General features: G+C 41.2%; 1 pseudogene across 1 annotated transcript in view; it reads left to right on the forward strand.

The window, feature by feature from the left end:
• LOC111648364 (popeye domain-containing protein 1-like) overlaps positions 1-14,270 on the forward strand; it is a 37,592-nt pseudogene extending 23,322 nt beyond the window's left edge. Inside the window, exon 8 of the transcript XR_015436647.1 lies at positions 14,144-14,270. The product of XR_015436647.1 is annotated as a popeye domain-containing protein 1-like (transcript). The remainder of the gene's footprint in view (positions 1-14,143) is intronic.
• Positions 14,271-14,843: the final 573 nt, after the last annotated feature.

Consider the following 14,843-nt stretch of genomic DNA (forward strand, 5'->3'; position numbering starts at 1 on the left):
CAAGGTTTAAAGTTTTTGTTGCAAACCGTGTCTCACAAATCTTCAAGGTTTCTTGTCCCACTCAATGGAGGTATGTGCACACCAGCAGCAATCCAGCAGACATAGCCTCCAGAGGTGTGAAAGTTGATGTGTTCATTGCTAATGCTACATGGGTGTCAGGACCTCATTTTCTTTTGCATCCCGAGAGTGAGTGGCCTGTTGCTCGGGAAGACCTCTATCACCTTTCACTTGGCGACCCTGAAGTCAAAGGAGTGGTTGCAGTGAATGTCGTTCAGGTCAAGGAAGAACCTGTAACTCACTTGATGGAATACTTTTCCTCCTGGATGAAGCTAAAGAAATCAGTGGCCTGGCTCTTGAGGATTAAAGGCTGGCTCATGTCCTGTGTAAGGAAGAGAAGACAGTTACATCTGACCTTTGCACAGTCATACATCAACAAGGAACATCAGGCATCATCTGTGGAACAGGAAATAAAAGAGTTTAAGAGGACAGCAGGGCATGGGAGCCTCACTGTGAAGGATCTGGACCAAGCTGAGCTTGCCATCATCAAGTTCTGTCAGGGAAAGAGATTTCCTGAAGAGCTAACCAGTCTGGCAAAAGGGCGGCCGGTTAAAAGGTCCAGTCACCTCCATAAGCTCTGTCCACAGCTGCAGGATGGAGTCCTGAGAGTTGGTGGCCGTCTCAGTAGATTGTCTATGCCTGTGGAAGAGAAACATCCTATAATCCTGGCAAAAGATCTCCACATCTCAGAGCTCTTACTTGGACATGTACATCAGGAAGTGGGACATGGTGGCCGTAACCATATGCTGTCTAAGCTGAGAGAGAGATACTGCATAGCAGGTGTGAGTTCAGCCATCAGGAGAGTGCTATCCAAGTGTCGCCGCCTGAATGCTCTGCCAGTTCACCAGCAGATGGCAGATTTGCCTCCTGAAAGAATTGTCCCAGATGAACCGCCATACACCCGAGTGGGAGTGGACTGCTTTGGACCATTCAAGGTTAAGAGTAGAAGGAGCATGGTAAAGAGGTACGGTGTTCTATTTACTTGCCCTGCTATCAGAGCGGTACATATCGAGGTTGCATCATCATTGGACACCAGCTCCTTTATTAATGCACTCAGGCGTTTCATTGCCAGGAGGGGACAAGTTCAGGAGCTACGTTCTGACAATGGAACCAACTTTGTAGGAGCAGAGCGAGAGCTGAGGGAAGCTATGGAACAGTGGAATCAGGTGCAGATCCATGATATCATGCTGCAAAAGGGAATACAATGGAACTTTAACCCACCTGCAGGTTCACATCATGGGGGGGCTTGGGAACGGTTGATCCGGTCTGTGCGAAAGGTTCTCAATTCAACTTTGAGGGTACAAAACTTGGATGAGGAAAGCCTTCACACAGTGTTTTGTGAGATTGAAGCCATAATAAACAGCAGACCAATCACTAAAGCCTCCTTGGATCCAAATGACCTGGAAGCATTGACGCCCAGCCACCTGCTACTGTTGAAGACCTCACCATCATTGCCACCAGGAGTGTTCCAACCCACAGATATTTATGCACATAGGAGGTGGAAACAGGTCCAATACATGTCTGACCTGTTTTGGAGAAGATGGATAAAAGAATACCTCCCTCAATTGCAAGAGCGTCAGAGATGGACAGGAGTTAAGAGGAATCTTGTCGTGGGAGACCTGGTCATCATAATGGACAGCACAGCACCTCGGAATTCTTGGCCTATGGGACGAGTGATACAGACCTTCCCGGACCGAAGAGGATTTGTTCGTCAGGTGCGAATTAAAACCCGGAGCAGCTGCCTGGACCGGCCCATCACAAAGCTTTGCTTGTTGCAGGAGGCTGACGCCATTTGAGGACACGATGGCTTCAGTTGTGATTTTTCTTTTTTCTCTTCTCTCTCTCTTTTTTTTTTGGACTGTTACTAGACTCTTTACTGGACTTTGGCTGGTTGACTTTGATCAATGAGACTGTGGACTATGAGTCATATGATTCAAGAAGAAAGAAGAGTCATGTGTGGATTAATTAATGGACATGCATTTTTGAGCTTTATTGTTGAAAGTCTTTTTTTTCATATGTTTATGTCTCCTACGTGATATGAGAGTAATTATTTACATTAACTCAATAATTAGGGGCTGGTGTGTAGGAGTTGGTTCTGGTCGTTTGTTTTGTGTTTGATTGGTTTTGGGGGATGTGCAATGTTTGGAGTCACGTGAGCACCGTCGTTGACAGCCGGTAGGTTATATTATAACCTGCTTCACCTGCACTGGGAGAGGGAGGCGAGTGTGGGTAGCCGTAGTTTTTGTTGACCGGTTTTTATGATCGCTTATGTTCCTTTTGTTTGCTTTGATACACCACGCCAAGTGTACACATTTAACAACAAATGGGCGCGTGTAAAGCCGCTGTATTATCCATTTTTTGGACTCAGTGTGCTTCCCTGGAACAGCAGCAGCGTGTCACACAAATACACAGGACCTATTCTGCCTCACAAGCGACTTTCTAAGGTACTAGAAAGCCGCAACACTGTGTCCCAGTCCTTAGCCTCCCGACTCAGGAACTTTTCAGCTTCGGCCGGGGTACTGAAGGTGCCTGTGTTATCGTTGACCGTGACCACGAGCCTTGCCGGATGCCTGAAGCCGCACCGTATTTTCCTGGCTCTGCACTTCTCCTTGATATGTTGAAAAGCCATCCGCTTCTTCATGATTGCTGACGTTAGGTCAGGAAAGATGTATACAGGACGCCCGTCGTATCGCAGCGGCGCCTTCTCCCTCGCGAGCCTCAGCACCAGCTCCTTTACCTGGAAGCGATGCAGCCTGGCGATAATAGCTCTCGGTTTCCCGTCTTTAGCTGGTGCTGCAATTCGATGAGCCCGGTCCACATCCACGGGGTGATCGAAGAGCTCTTTTCCCAGTAGCTCCGGTAGTAACTTGGCAACGAACTCCGTTGGCCTGCTGTTCTCAGCTTTCTCTTTTATTCCAATTATGCGGATGTTTTGCCTGCGAGAACGGGCCTCCAGGTCGTCTAATTTAGCTTGCTGTAGGCTACACTGGGAAGCTAGGCTCTCGTGTCGCCTCTCCAGCTCGTCGAGACGTTTTTCATGCGTTTCAATGGCGTCTTCTGTTGTCGACACACGGTCACTGACGACTGATAAAGCCGATTGAAGGCTGGAAAGAGACCCTTTGAACTCGCCGAATCCCTTTTCAACGGCGCTTTTCATTTGGTGTATTGCTACTAGAATATTTTCGTTGGTAGCCGGGATCTCAAAGTCAATAGCAGTAGCACTAGCCGCAATAGCATCTGCCTGTTCAGCCGTCTCAGCGTTGGCATCATTTTCGACGATATCTTCTTCACATGGGCTTTTTTCGGACTTTTGCCCCTTGTCTTTTCTTGTCATTTTCCTATGGCTCAGTTTCCGACCGTTGATAGCTTTTTTAAGATTTATGGGTGAGGTTTATGTGCTAGATACAGGTGGAGCTCCCAACAAACACGTCTACTACTCAGCGTGATCCGCCATCTTCCCAGCAGGAGACTTTTGTGAGACCCGTGTAAGCCCCCCGTGTGCCCCCATATGGTCTTCAAGCGAGCTCTGGCTGGGTTTTAGGTGGGGCCTAAGTGGGTCAGTTCTATCAGACCCATGTAGGGTCAGATATATTCATATTTAAGTAAATAAAAAAACCTGCTACAATTTAGCAACAAACACCACAATATAAAGTTGTTTTTCAATGAACATGTTTAATAAAACTTGTTTTAAAACATGAAACATTTTAGCTGTACTGGCAGTTGACAAAATGATCAATTTTTGAACGAAATTGAATATAAACTTCCACAAGCTGTGGTCGGGTGTATGGATGATATGAAATGAATTAATAATAGATTAGGTGATTTTTGAGATGAACATAGATTATGACTGGTCATGGCCTTTAAGTCAACGACTCACTACACATTTCTTAAAAGGTGGCTGATATGCTAGCATCTCAATTTCTACTGAATAAAATTGAAGAAACGTTAACAAGATCACTGTGTTCCCTGCTGCATTCTATTGCTTATTAACCTTATTTTGCTTTCAAACACGTTCAGGGCAACGGACATGACATACCAAACAATAAAATAGGCAACATGTCAAGAGCTGCATGTGCACTATTATTTTGGTGTAAAAGAGACTTAACTGACAAGGTGTGTAGGTTTCCCTACCACTATGGCAATACCAGGTGACACCTACTGGGACTGTTCCTGTCCTTGGCGTACCCCAACCTCCAATTGTTTTTTAAGCTCTCTCTGAGCTCTTACTGTCCTGTTTCCGCCTCTGTCACGGGCTCCAGTGAACCATTTCGAGAGGGCCTTCTCTGCATCCTTCTGGGTAATTCCTTGAGTTAATGCATTCCTCTTTAGTGCCCCTAAAAATAAAGATATTTTGTCAAATTTCAACATTTTAAGCTAGAAAGATGAAGGAAGTTACATTAAGAAACATAAACTGAAATTTACCGTATACAACATCAAAAAGACGCAGCTCTCGGAAATTGTTCTTGCCATGCCGTCCAAAAAGGCTGTACTGGATTTCCAATTCATGGGACATGAGGAATGCCATCATTCTCCTGGTGGCATCATCCAGTGAAGCACCTCCTATTTCTCCAACCATAGCAATCTGAGTGTATGGGATGAAAGGCACAGGAAAGAAAGAAAAGTCATCAGTTAAGAAAAGACAGCAGATTACATTTCATTGCCAAATACAAACATGAATCACAGTTTGAACTTACAACTCCAGACATGAACTCTGGGTCACACAGCTTCTCGTTCATGACTTGCACATCTTGGATCATCATCAGTGGAAATACTGCTCCTTCAGGTGGTCCAAGTGGCAACATAGCCGCTTTCTGCTTCAGCAGTGTATTTAACATTTTGCCAGGTACTCTCTGAGTGTCCTTCACTTCTTCGAGGAGAGTTAACAATTTTACAAACATGGCTCCTTCAATGTCACTGTGGCTGCTCACACTTGAGGAAGCACTAGTGCTTTGAACACTTGGGGTTGCACTCGGGCTTCGAACACTCCGGGTCACGCTGGGGCTTCGAATACTCAGGGTTGTGCTGGGTTCTCGAACACTCTGGGTCACGCTGGGGCTTCGAACACTCGGGGTTGCGCTGGGGCTTCGAACACTTGGGGTTGCGCTGGAGTCACTTACTCTTGAGGTGATGGTAGGCTTATATCCTACTGCTGCATGACTGCCAAATTCAGGGGGAGGAGGAGGTGGTACTTTGTCCTCATCACAAATGTCAGCTTCCCTTGAAGAAAAAACCTGGGCTTTTTTGGATTGCCTACATTCAGGTAAAATATATTTTAGCAAATAATAAAATACTTGAATACTTAAAGGTTACTTCCAAGTTACTTGCGCATAGCAATGTTTTAGTAAATATACTGGGACAACATTAGCATCAATCATCAATAATGCATTATCAATTATTGTAAAGAATTTTGTGCAGGACCCTATATTGTTCAATATGATTCATGATGAAACTGTACAGCAACTGGCCAGGGACTAGAGATGAATTAGTCTTTTGGCCTGTGACATATTTACAGCAATTAACAACATAAAAAAATAATGAAAAATTATGTTTGGGCCAGTTGAAAAATTTAACAATTATTAAATCTCCAATGAAGTTTACGGTTCATTTCAGAGCTCTGTTGAATTTTGGACAGTCCAAAATGTGAAATTATCATTCATATATGTGTCAGCCATGACAGGCATGACATTTTTAGTTATCCTGTTGGCTGAAAATAATTCTGTAAAACTGTCATGTTTTTTCATATAGTTGCAACCCTACAGCTGCCATTATACTACTACAAAACTGATAAAATATGCAAAATCTTACACATAAAATTCCACTGTGGACAGTTATAGGTTTAAGTACATTTATATTACCTTCTCTGTCGCTTCTTTGGTTGTTCATTGTCTGTTTGAAGATCAGATGTAACCTCTGCTCGTTTAAGCTTATGTCGAGCACCTCCATATGTATCTTAAAAAGACATAAAAAAAGTGTAGGTTAATCTTAATCTCATACAGTTTCAGACTTATCCCACTCCCCCAAAATCATTTTTTTACCTGAATTTCCAATTACATGCACACTGTATGTACTCCATGAAGCATCTGGCTGGAGTTGCTGCTTCACTGCCTTAGAGATGTTAAGACTTAGGCCTGATGGCCAAAAACAGTCCGTCTTGTCTTCATCAGTAAACCAACACGATGGGATTATATGCACTAGAGTCTTCCCTTCTCTTGATTCTTCATCTCTGAACTCCACGACGCTGAAGAGGGCTATGCTGCAATGTTCATAATATCAATCACTCGTCATGTAACTGTGGAAAAGCCACATACCCGTCTCTCATAGGAAGCAGTATGAGTTTTTTTGTTAAGTCAGTCACAGGCACCCCATGAAGCTGGTCAGTGAGTTGTGTCACTGTTCTGATCCCCACACAAGATGAATCAATAGGGTAACTGTAAAAGCATCCTTGTCTCTCATAAAACTGACACACAGTGTACATAGCTCCTGATAACACCTCTACAATATTTCTCACAACAGCAACTTTACCCTAAACATCAAAGCAGTTGTTGCATTTAGAGCAGGAAATAATATTTGCCTCATGTCTGTATTTCTTGTACTGCATACGAGCAGGGAACTCTGGGAGAGTTGGACCATCAAGATGTGGTTGTTGAAGCTTATTCCTCATTTTCTATTTTCTTTCCATCATCAAAAGGGATAGATTTTTCACCTAAATGCTGTACAACTTGTTGAAGAGGATTTTGGGGCCTTCTTACCAGCCGTTTTAATGTGCCGAGATAATAAAGGGAAACATGAAACACTGTCAAGGGCACCAAACTTTCTTGCATCATCAGCCAGATGTATAAGTACATATAGTTATACACAAGGTTCTCTGATCCATATATTCTAACAAAGTTAGTCAGATAACATTTCAATAGTTTGTCTGCATAGTCACAGTATTCAGAACACAAGGCTGGGCTGAGAAGAATTCTCATTGCTACGGACAGTAGCATAAAGTTCTTATACAGTCGTGTAGGTAGACATCCTTGAAGAACCACAGGGCCTGTATACAACAGAAATTGTCTGAATTCTGTGGCCTTCCACTGAGTGTATTCCATAAGTGACCGTGGTTTTCGAGAAAAAATCCTTGGGAGATGTTCTCTCATTGATTTCAAATGGCCAGAGATAATTGTGATGGTGGCTGCAGAAACCCGACACCTTAAAGGTCCTTTGATCCATAGGGTTACAAGTTTTCTCACATTTCCTAAGCTAACTAAATGCATGTAATCAAGTACAAAATTCGACACCATCCCTATGCCAAGTTCTTGTAGGGGTGAAACACCATGATGATGTTCTTCATCCATCATATGTTTAAACTGTGCATCTGTTCTAAGTGGTGCTTTCAAATCAGGAAACACAACCTTATAGTCCATGCGAATCCCATGCTTTGTGCAGCGTTCACAGGAGTTGTAACCAGAATGACCCTTGGTACATTTCAAGAAGGCACGGGCAGGTGCATCACAGATGAAGGCATCCGGAAGTGCAATGTTGTAATGTTTTCCATTGTAATGCAAACCCTCATTAGTTATTACCTTCAGGGCCTGAATGAAATCGTTTAAGTAATCCTCAACAGAATTTGGCTTTGTTGGGCCTGCATACAAACCAATGATAATAACATTAGACTTGGGAAGTTCTTTGATCTTGGCAAAAATAGGCCATAACTCCATTTTGGAGCTTCTGACGAGTGGTACTCCATCAATATTAACACGGAGAGTTAGAGTGTTTGTTGAAGGATATGATTCATGGTACCGGTTTTTAAGGTTGACAAAAGACTCCTTGGATCTCTGGGTAGATCCAGGCCACACTGCACTAAAATATGCAATAGTTCTGATAATGCACATTGTTGTGTGACATATTGTGTTTTGGGGCCCAATCAGCCAATTTCTTTTTCAGTTCATCACAAGGATTAGTTCCTTCAGTGGTAGCATCCAAATTTAATTCTTCACTGCTATCACTGTATAACAGCTCAGAATCGGATTCTTGGCCACTTATGCTGTAAACAGTCTGAGCCTGAGAATTCAACTCTTCATTAGGAATCTGGCTGTCCATTTCAGCGACACAATCCAGATTTGAAGACACTTTGTTTTTGACGTGCAGGTCTTCCAACGTCTGTAAGTGCTGTGCAACTTTTGCTTTAATGCATCTTCGTTTGGTTCTAGCGCTACCATAGTAATCAATTTTTCTGATCTGTAACAGACAAAGATTTTGGCACTTACACATATGCATGTCTCTGAATATTTGAATATTTTTCTATTCACTTGTTGGTCAGGTATTTGGGTTTCAAATTTGGGATTGTTTAGTTACTTTGCAAAAAACACTTTGACGCTGAACAAATAAAAACTGACGAAGTATACTAACTGTCTGTAAAAGTGAGTGGGAGTTTATCTATGTAATACAATAACTCCATTTTGCAGGCTTCACTGTCTATGCAGAGAGACATGTAGACTCTATTTGGTTCTGTTACTACACTGCATGCACAATTATTAGGCAAGTTGTATTTTTGAAGATTTGAACAACTGCAGTGCTCTCAGTCAATCCAAAATGTTAATAATAATCAAACTTGAATATTTAAGACAGTAAAATTGAGGTTTTGGCTTTCTTAGGAGAATATCGATATGTGCAATTATTGGGCAACTATTAGTGTGCATAATTATTATGCAACTAAATGAAAAATTATTTTTTTTCCATCTCACTTATTTATTTTCACCTGTTAAAGTAAAAATAATATACAAACAACTCAAAATTTACAAATAAACATTTCTGACTTTTAAAATAAAATCAGTAACTAATCAATCAGTAAATAATAATAATAGTAATGATAATAGTAATCAGTAAATAACTAACCCCTTCTTAAATATTTTTAGGTTTGATTATTATTAACATTTTGGTTTGACTGAGATCACTGCAGTTGTTCAATTATAAAATGAATCCTCAAAAATACAACTTGCCTAATAATCGTGCACGCAGTGTATACCTCTATAGGTGGCATAAAGAAAGAAGGCAATAGATTCTACAATGACAACACTCCACTACAAAAGTGTAACAAAGAACTCCTCAAAACCTCTCCTTAATGTCATCAAAATTATGTCCATGTGTTCATTTATCTTTTGGAACTTCTTGACAATCTGGTCACTGGTGATGCCCCCAAACTATCAGATGCTCAGAGACCTGCAAAAATATACAGCAAAACATGGCAATGGCAATGGCAAATCCATACCAGAAACACATGCTTGTCCAGTGTATTTTATCTTTAACGGCCAAAATAATAAATTGCCTTTTACATCATACATAAATTGTCTGAAATAATGACATAACGAGTAAACAAATGAAATCTAACCATCACAAACTGAATTTGATGTAGGACTACTTTGTGAAGCGGATGGTTACAGTGGAGTGAACCAAAATATGGTGGAAGGCGTTCTATTTTTACTTTTTCAAATAACTTTTCAAAATAAATCTAGTTATATATACGTGTGTGTATGTGTGTGTGTGTGTGTGTGTGTGTGTGTGTGTGTGATATTTATGATTTTAACATTCCATGTCATTTGCATGTCATATTCCATATGACATGCAAATTTGTTAGACACAGGGTAATAAAAGATAAAAGAAAATGTGCTCTAAAGGTTTGTCTGCTGCATTTCAAAAGATACAGGTATCAATTTCAAATTTAAGCATTTCATTTTTTTTTTTTTCCTGGCAAACACTATAAATTCTTTTATTTTATTTTTATTAAACTAAGCTTCTTTCACTTTGGCATACAGCTACAGCAAAGGTTTATTGTACAGCACCTTTCAAAACATAGTTGAGCTTCACACAATTATGTGTGACAAATGGACAAAGACTCATATTATAGTTAGTTTTTTAAAGTTAGTTTTTAGTTTTTTCTAATGCCTACTTTTTATTTTCACTTAATTTTAAGCTGCTATGAATGATTTTCACTGGGCAAATACAGGGCTCAGTCTTGTTATGTTTTCTGTTGAAATAAATTGACATAATTCAGTGCAATTATTTTTCTCATGATCTCTTCAGGTTTGATCGTCAGAAAATTATTATAAATCCCAGAATTCTGTTTCACACTCACTAGGGATGGGTAATATGTTTCAAGTAACACATGAATACATTTTTTTTTTAACTTTTTAGTTAAAATTTATTTAGCCAAAGTTTTAGTTGTTTTTTTTAAGTTATTATATATTTCTATTCTTTACTCCAGTATACTTTTGAGCCTGTAATTTAAGTCATTACATTTGTCAACTCTGCCTTAGGACAGTCCATCCCAGCTGACATCCCGACTGGTTTTGAGGCATCATCTGAAAAATATTACATCTCATTACACTGCCTTTTTGAGGTGGGAACATTACTCCAATTTTCTGCCCTGTCATCTGTATAGATGACCCAAAGGGTAAAGGTGGAAAGGTGGTTCAGAATTGATCTGCCTCTGAGCCACCTACAGAGGTAGTATCAGAGGCAGAATGGTGTCCTGTATAAAAGCCACTAAGTTGGAAAATGCATGAGTGAAGTTCTACTGCTACGGAGGATGAATATAGGCTGATGGTGTTGATCACACGTCACGCAAGCACGTCTGCAAGCCTTTTGTTTACTGGAAGATGACTCACTATAAAAAGCACACACTGAGGCAGCACTTTTCAAGCCTAGGTTGGTTCTGGGTAAGTCGACCAAGGCTGTAGACTTTCTTTACATAAATGTCATGCAAATTTTGTGTAAAATGGGCTTTGTATTCCTTATGAGCTTCAAATGTGTGGCCCACATTACTAAAACCATATGGGTCCCTCATAGTTTTGCCCAGTTGCATACCTTGCCCACTTAGCCCAGTTACATTCCCTGTAGGGCCCATGTAGCCAGCCCACATGGCCTCCCCATGTGGCACCCACGTAACTGAAACCATATGGGTCCCCCATACTGTTGCCCAGTTCCATACCATGCGCACTTAGCCCGGTTACATTCCCCACAGGGCCCATGTAGCCAGCCCACATGGGCTCCCCGTGTGTCACCCATGTAACTGAAACCATATGGGTTCCCCATAGTTTTGCCCAGTTCCATACCTTGCCCACTTAGCCCGGTTACATTCTCCACAGGGCCCATGTAGTCAGCCCACATGGGCTTCCCATGTGGCACCCATGTAAATGCAACCAAATGGGTCCCCCATGGTGTTACCCAGTTCCAGCCCAGATCTCACTTCGCCTGCATATATACCTTATGGGGCCCATTTAGCCAGCATACATGGGCTTCAAATGTGGGGCCCATGTTTCTGAAACAATATGGGGCCCATAAAATTTGCCCTGTTTATAACCATGCCCACTTAGCCCACTTACATCCCTTATGGGCCTCATACAGTCAGCCCACATGGGCTTCACATGTGGGGCCAATGTTACTGAAACCACATGGGACCCGCAAAATTTGCCCAGTTCAAGCCAATGCCCACTTGGTACCCATGTAACCCATTTCTAACCCATGTGGGGCCCATATGGACATGCTGGCTGGGATATGTCATCACACTTGTTTGCCAGTGAGTTGACATTCCCAATGAGGATCTCCATCCACCAGTCAGCTCAGCCGGTATGGGATGTTCAACTCCATGTCTGGAACAATCTTAAGCCAATAATTCAGGTTAGTTCACTGTAAAGCAAGGAGGTCCTCCCTCGCGTACACTATTTTGTCCATCATCAGACAAAACAATAATGCAGAATAAAGATCCCAATTGACAAAAACACACGAATACACTGTAAAAAAAACTACGAGCTACCAGGACTTGCTGCCACTCTGCCAGCACATTATTCTTTTTGATGGCATTGGCATCAATAAGGAAATACGAGTATAGGTATGAGTCTGAAAAAAACTGCAGAGTGAAGTGAATATAGTTGGTTACCTTGCTGAGAAGTTGGCCGTGTGTAGCTTGTCGCCTGCAAAAAATACTTCATGCATTTGTTATCTCTGGACTGGAGAACCGTATTTCCATTTTATAAGGGTGTGCCAATAACTCTGCCTCCAGTTGCGGCAGGGACAGGGAGACTGGTCAGGGTTGAGGTAAAGCTGAAGGGAACAAAGTACAGAGATATATTTAATAAAATCCTGGTCCAGAGTGCTCAGGTGTGGTTTAGGGACACTTTATTAGCCCAGTCAGAGCCCTGACTTGAATCCAATCTAACATCTCTGGAGAGACCTGACAATGGCTCTCCCTCGATGGTTGCCATCCAACCTGAGAATATGCAGAAGAATGGCAGAAAGTCTCAAATCCAGATATTCAAAGATAGATAGATAGATAGATAGATAGATAGATAGATATATAGATAGATAGATAGATAGATAGATAGATAGATAGATAGATAGATAGATAGATAGATAGATAGATAGATAGATACTTTATTTATCCCCTAGGGGAAATTAATGTGTCCTTTAGCTCATTGTTGATAATAATAATGATAATAATAATAATAATAATAATAATAAAAACAGTTAATAATAAATAAACAACAATAATTAGATTAGTCCACTTCCTTTGGCTAAGGTGTTGTATAGTCTGATGACAGTGGGAACAAAGGATCTCGTGAACCTCTGTGTTCTGCAACACAGTGAGATGAGGCATTTGTTGCTGTAGCTGCTCCTCTGTCCTGCCAGAATGTTGTGGAGAGGATGGTTGGTATTGTCTAAGATGGCTTCCATCTTAAATTGCATGCGTCTCTCCACAACAGTCTCAGGACTGTTGTGGAGAGTCTCTTTGTGTTTGTGTCGGACATGCTGCCACCCCAGCTTGTCTTTAAGACAATGGATGGTGTTAAATGCAAGAACATAATCCTCATGTAACCACCTGGCTCATCCAAGTAAGAATGGGCCCGGTGGAGCATGTAAAGGACGGCATCATCCACTCCAATATGTTCTTTGTAGGCAAACTGTAGGGGGTCTAGTGCATGTTGAACCTGTGGCCTCAGAAAGTGGAGAAGCAGCCACTCTAGGGTCTTCATGATGTGTGACGTGAGGGCCACCGGTCTGTAGTCAGCTGGTCCTACTTTAGGTATTGGAACAAGACATGATGTTATGACATCATGTCTTGACCGGGACCCTCCCTGTTTATAGGTTTAAGTTAAAGATCCTCTGGAGAGGCTCAGCCAGCCAGGCTGCACAGTCAAGTCAAGTCAAGTAAATTTTTTTTTGTATAGCGCCAATTCACAACATACGTTATCTCAAGAGACCCAACACGTCCCACCGTGAGCAAGCACTAGGTGACGGTGGCATGAAAGAACTTCCCTTTAACAGGCAGAAACCTCATCAGAACTCAGTGTGGGCGGCCACCTGCCTCGGTCAGTTGGGTTGGAGAGAGAGTGAGAGAGCAAGAGAGAGCACAGAGGAAAAGAACAAGAACGTACAGTGATAGCAATATTAATAATAGTGATACTTCACACACATACCTGGAGTACGTCTCAGTACTAGAACCTGCATGCAGGTAACCTTCTCCCTCTAACCTGGTACCTCTAGATTACATGAGCTAGGCTAACAAAGAAACTCACACCTTCCCTCCCCCACACACCAGGTGGTCTCAGTGGCCATTTTTAGTAGTTTCTTTGTTTACCGCCACCTCATGTAGTCTTCTTTGTACAGGCCATGTGGCTATAGTGACCAATTTCAATCAGCCATCCTGTGTCTAATTAATAACATTTTCTAAATTTATGATAGCCAGACCCAACATGATATTTCAATTTTTAAAAATTGCTGAATTTTTGTTTTCACTTCGTCAAACATTTCATTATTATGTCATAATGAGTATAGATTTGATGAGGGAAAATGAATTTAAATGATCCCAGCATACAGCTGCAACATAATAAAATGTGGAAAACGTGAATGGGTCTGACTACTTTCTGATTGCACTCAATGTCGGTGTGTGTATTCAGTGTGAATTGTTTGCTATATGGATGAAAGTTTGTGTCCTTTGTGACATGACACTTCTGCCAAGATCACGCATTTTTAACTTTATTGCATATATGCTATTTATATATAAAAACATCAAAATTGATTTAGTTGTAATATTTTTTTATTTAAAAAAAAAAATCACCTGGCACCAAGACCTCAAAGATGAAGCCCATAGAAGAGGCATGGAGGATGACGTTTTCAAAGAATCTGCTCCCTCCAAGTCTCACCATATGGCCAGCATTTCCACTGAGGAAGTGTAGCCACGGGAAGAATACACATCATCAATTTCATATTATATAGGTATGCTTTGCAGCCTAACAACTAGAGCCTGATTGAACACTGGCATGGCTGATACTAATGAATGTCAAAGACCTGTTTGTGTTTATTTTGAAATTGGTGTCTTGCATTTTTTGTCCACCATAGAGCACTGACAAGTATATTTTTATGCTGTAAAAAGTCAGTACATATGTTGATCACAGTTCTTTATAAACAATCTTATCATGTACACAAATAACATTGGTCTATATATTATTATAGGATTTTTTAAGCTGCATTTATTTTACCCCTTGTGAGTCAGGCTGTAAAACAGAACTGATATATTGTCACCTTACAAAATTGCCATGGTGAACAAACAACTGTTCATCCAACAGACACAAAGCAATATTATCATCATGAAGTGGTGTTTGTGTTTACCAGATGAATTTCACTCTCCTCATAGTTTTGGTTTGGTCTTCACCAACTCCCAAGAAAAATATCTGGCTTTTTTTATGCTAAATGCTTTACTATGTTTAAAAGCTAGTTTGATGCTGAGCAGGTAGTTAATGGCAAGCTTT

The sequence above is a fragment of the Seriola lalandi genome, unplaced genomic scaffold (genome assembly GCF_002814215.2).
Source record: "Seriola lalandi dorsalis isolate HSWRI2012SDOR001 ecotype SW California unplaced genomic scaffold, Sedor1 jcf7180002054981, whole genome shotgun sequence".
NCBI classification, from domain to species: Eukaryota; Metazoa; Chordata; class Actinopteri; order Carangiformes; family Carangidae; genus Seriola; species Seriola lalandi.